This window comes from Lactuca serriola, chromosome 5 (assembly GCF_051521515.1).
Source record: "Lactuca serriola cultivar US96UC23 chromosome 5, Lser_US96UC23_V15, whole genome shotgun sequence".
Taxonomy (NCBI): domain Eukaryota; kingdom Viridiplantae; phylum Streptophyta; class Magnoliopsida; order Asterales; family Asteraceae; genus Lactuca; species Lactuca serriola.
This window is the reverse complement of record NC_136412.1, coordinates 43,306,772-43,311,923: the sequence shown is the minus strand read 5'-3', so window position 1 is coordinate 43,311,923 and position 5,152 is coordinate 43,306,772.

Genomic DNA, 5,152 nt, shown 5'->3' with positions numbered 1-5,152 from the left:
CAAGGAGGTTTTGATTTCGTCTGAGAAACAACATATGGTAACTGGAAGAGTTGAAGTAGGTTTATGACTTGGGATTCATGTGTAGGACGCGAGGATATTCCATCCTAGGGATGATTGGGCCCTTCGTAGGCACGCCTGGTATTCCAGCCCGAGACTGATTGGGCCAAGCATGAGTGTTCATGTTTTAGTGGGTTGATTTTGTATGATATTGGGGGACAAATGTTCTGTCAGCACCTGGATTCCTGTTGAAAGGCCTGTGGCCATATTGGAGAGAAGGGTGATGGTTTTGTGGAACAAGGAGGTACCTTTGGTAAAGGTATAGTGGGAGCACCAAAGAGGGTCCGAGTGGAAGTGGGAGCCGGAGGCAGAGATGCGGGAGCACTATCCGATGATGTTCACCACCGCAGACTTCGAGGACGAAGTCTAGTTCAAGTGAGGGAGAATTCTAACGCCCCGATTATCGAGTATCAATTTATGGTTACAAATTCTATTGATTTCAAGGTCTACTTGACGAGTTGGTTGCCTGACTCGTCGAGTAGCAGCGGGTTGGTCCACGTGTTTAAGTGACCTACTCGCCGAGTTCAAAAACGGACTCGACGAGTAGGAGCTGGAGGATGAAACCCTAATTTCCAGGTTTTTTCACCCTATTTAAAGGATCATTGGCCTCCTCAGCCTCCCCTTACAACCTATTCATAGTCCATAAACCCTAATTCGTGTGTGTTCATCATTCTTGTGTGTTTTAAGCTTTGGAAGGAGGATCTTTGTAAGGAGAGCTTGTAGAGCAAGTGGCTAGAAGCAAGGAACATGTAGGGTTCTGATATCTACCTTAGTTGGCATCTCTTGGAAGGTATGGAGTCGTTACCTTGACCTCATTTAATTCTAGATCTCATTTGGTTAAAGATTTGGGCTTTTCTAACATATTATGAAGCTAATCTTGGGCATGAGCTCATATCTGAAGTTGTAACTTCAGATCTGAACTTTCATTGGTCTCTAAGTCCATAAAGCTATAAGATTTGGCAAGTATGAACTCCTCCTTAAGTGTAAAACTCCATTGCAAGCTTGGGTTTGTCATTATAAGACTTTAGACCCTTGCATGCATGTAAAGTTTGCGACTTTACGTGATAAACATACCTTGGGAAGCTAGATCTGCAATATTGAACCTTAAGATGGCTTAAAAAGTATCTGAATGGATAATGGACTGAAGGGACTCACCGAGTTGTATGGTCAACTCGACGAGTCCGATGAAGATTGTCATGGACTCGACGAGTTAGTAGGGTGACTCGGCGAGTCAGTTAGGGTTTTCTCGGTTTTTGGCACACATGAACTTGGCGAGTTGCAAGGGAAACTCGACAAGTTGGTCAAGGAGTTTACGGCCGCAAACATTAGGAACTCGACGAGTAACTCAAGTGACTCGGCGAGTTGAAGAGTTATTCAGGGAAATGGACGAGTGGATAGTTGTACTCGACGTGTTGAGGTCAACATGGACTGTTGACAGTGACCATTGACTTAGGCTTTGACCGAGGGTTGACTAGTTGAATTCTGGGGGCATTTTGGGAAATTGGAAATTTATGGATATGGTTTTAGGCTGAATATAGGTGGTGAAGTTGTTTCAGTGATCCATGAGTCGAGCTTATTACTTCAGCGCGTCAGTTGTGAGGTGAGTAATCCTCACTATATCAACAGGGTCTAAGGCACCAAGGCCAACCCTTTATCGGATTTGTATCCGGGTATTTGCTTGATACGTTATTGATCGGCTAGATATGCATCGTGGTAGTTAGGATGATGTTATGTTAGTGACGGTTAGGTCGGTATCTTGGTTGTAAGATGGTTGATATGCTAGTGATCTATTAGATCGGTATGATTATTTGTTATATACATGATAACGTATGATATTTATGAGCACATGATTGCTTGATTGGTATGGTGGTTGGGCTGAGGCGGGTCCTGCTTCGTGCGGTAGGCCAACATACCCAGGGCGGACCAGAGGGCACATAGTCAGGCTGAAGGCCCGGTGAGCGGTTCGGATAGGCTGAAGGCCCCAAGAGGGCGGTCTAGACGTGCTTAGTCTTGGAGAGTGGGCCAGATAGACTGAAGGCCTGGTGCGGGGTCCAGTCATATGGTAGACTCAGAGAGTGTACCAGGTGGATTGAAGGCCTGGCGCGGGCAGACCAGTCACACTGTAGACTCGAGACGCATGGTTGTTCTGTTGCTTATATGTTTATTTGATATGATTATCAGTATGGCATTGATATTTTGGGGGTAACTCACTAAGATTTCGGGCTTACAATTTTAGTTTATAGTTTCAGGTTCAGCGGATGACCGCGGGAAGGCGAAGGCGTGACCGTACACTTCTCGATTGGTGATTATGATTTCTTGGAACTCTGATGTATAAACTATTTTGAAAACAAATCGTAATAATTGAATGGTTTCAAATGATTTAAAAAGTTTAAATTTGCTCGAATTTCATGGGTGTTACAGCATAGTGTTGTTGGATTTCAGAAGTGCTATAATGCCAAAATGGTCCCGCCCTCCGATGTTTCATGTCTGACCTCTATCTGTACATAGTGGTTGAAAAATATTGTTTAAAACTTATAAAACAATATCGCTTATAAATAGTCGCTATAAATATTAGACTAAAATCTAGTGGTTGATACAAGGTTTCACCGAAGGATAATATAATTGTTAGAAGCGAAGCATTGCCCGAGTTTAGAATCATTACTTTAATAATTGAGTGCGTACTTACTTTCATCTTACACATAGATATTAAGTATTTAATATAAATTATGTGTTATGTTTGCATATTATCTGTGTTTTTGATATCTATGCTGGATGAACAAAATATACATGTTTCATTTGATTTAAACTGTATATGTATTTTATACCTATAAAATTTTTGGCTAAAGATGGGTAGATGAATGATGAGAGATGAAAGATGATATAAATGAACATTTGCAGCTATGGACTTAGTGCCTGATAGATAAACCCTGACAACTATGGACTTAGTCCCAAATAGATAAACTTTGGCAGCTATGGACTTAGTGCCAAATAGATAAACCTTGGTAGCTATGGACTTAGTTCCTTACAAATAAACGTTGGCTGCTATGCATTTAGTGCCCTATAAATGGATATTGGCAGCTATGGACTTAGTGCCTAATAAGTAAAATCAACAGCTATAGACTTAATGTATGTTGAATGAACCGTGGCAACGATGGACTTCGTGCCTATTCCTTACGACAATCCTTATGAATGAATGAGTGAATGATATCTGATTCTTATGATAGATCCTTAAGTACTATAGAAGATAATGGGGATAGGTAATTAGGTTAATTCTTTGATTTTGAAACATATTAACTTTATTATTATGGGTTGAAAGCCCTATGTACTCACCAGGTTTCCCAACCTGACCCACTCAGTTTATTCGTATCACAGTTGTCAATACGAAGCTACATTACACTGAGACATTAAATGAGATGTAGATCACTAGTGTAAATGAATGTAAGGTATGTTTATGCTTATGTTTCTATATTGACGATGACATCCCAAAGTTTTAATATAAACAAAATACATTTCTTTGGAAATGCTTAGATAATATATTTATCATGTTTTTCTGGGAACAAATTCCACAATATTATTCATTAAAATGAATATTCTAATTTTTAAATAAGCATAAATAAAATTTTTAAAATTACCGTGAATTTGGGGATGTCACTGTTGGGATCAGAGCATTAGCTTAAGCGAACTAGGAATAATGATTTATTTCTAGACTTAAACTTAGAATGTTAAGCGATGATCGTGAGGAGCGTGTCTAATATATTTTAGGAAGTACACCTGAATAGACACAAGCACTTGCTTAATTAGGGAAGATGCCTAAAATGCTTTTATGTGCTAAACAATTTGTGATGCTTTATGATGTCATTATTTAATTGGATCTATGGTCCGTTGCGGACCAGATGTAGAAACTTTATGTGTTCATATTTCTGAATGTTTAATTACGGTATTAGAACTGACATGAAACTTTTCAGAGTAATAAGGAGGATTACACATCTAAATCTTCTCTATCAATATTCTCGTCCCGATGCACTGAACGCCTGCTTCCATGAACATAATGTAACATACCTAGATCAGGTATACCTCATCAACCCTTGTTCTTTTGGTAATTGTGAAGTTTGGCCCTTTATTTGAGAAAAGGTGGTAAATGAGTACACTGGGCGTACGCGTGTGTACGATCAACATACTCATATGCGTGTTTTTGATGTGGAAGCCACCTAGTATGTTGATCATACTAGAGGGTACGCTGGGTGTATAAGGCCCAGAGTGAAAACCCTAATTAAGGGTGTGTCCCTATTTAAAGGACATGATGGCCTCATTTCTAGCCACCATTCCCAAACCCTAATTTCTCGTCCCTTGAGTTTGTGTGTCCATTTGTGAGCAATTAAGTGTTCTTGTGGTTTCTTTGCAGTGAAGAAGGAGCTTAGATGAGGAAGGAGTGGGAGTCCAGGCTTTGGATTTCAGCTTATATGTGGTTGGAGCTTCAGTTAGAGGTATAAACCTGAAAGCTTTCTCACCCCTTTTGATTATGCATCATTTTAGGGTTTTGGTCCCAAAGTTGAATGCTTAATGAGATATTGAGCTCCAGAGTTTATTATCGGCTGCTTTGAGTGTTTTTAGTGGTTTAGAGTCATAAAAATTGAGACTTGGACGTTTGAACCAACCCATGCATGTGATATCAGAATTCTTGAAAATAGAGAGTGAGAGTTTTTGTGTTTGTGACTTTTTCAGCCATGCAAAGGCTTAAAGTCATAGACTTTATGGAGTATGAGCCTTTAGGGAGTCTAAATCTGAGATTTGAGCTAAGGTCTTAACGGATTAAGACCAAATGAGTAGGAAGAGCAAAATTGGGGGTACGCTGAGCGTAATCCCAGTACACGCAACGTAGGGTCGAGGATCCCCGATGCATGCATGTTGAAGGAGTACGCCCAGTGTAAAGGGCTTGTACGCGCAACGTACGTGCTGTCGTTGACTTTTAGTTGACATTTAGGGTTTGGTTAGTTTGTGGACTATTAAGGCCATGGAAGGGTAAAATGGTCTTTTATCCTTCTGTGAGTTTGTAGAAGGGTTTAGTCTAGCTTCTTTGAGAGCCGTTATTAATTAG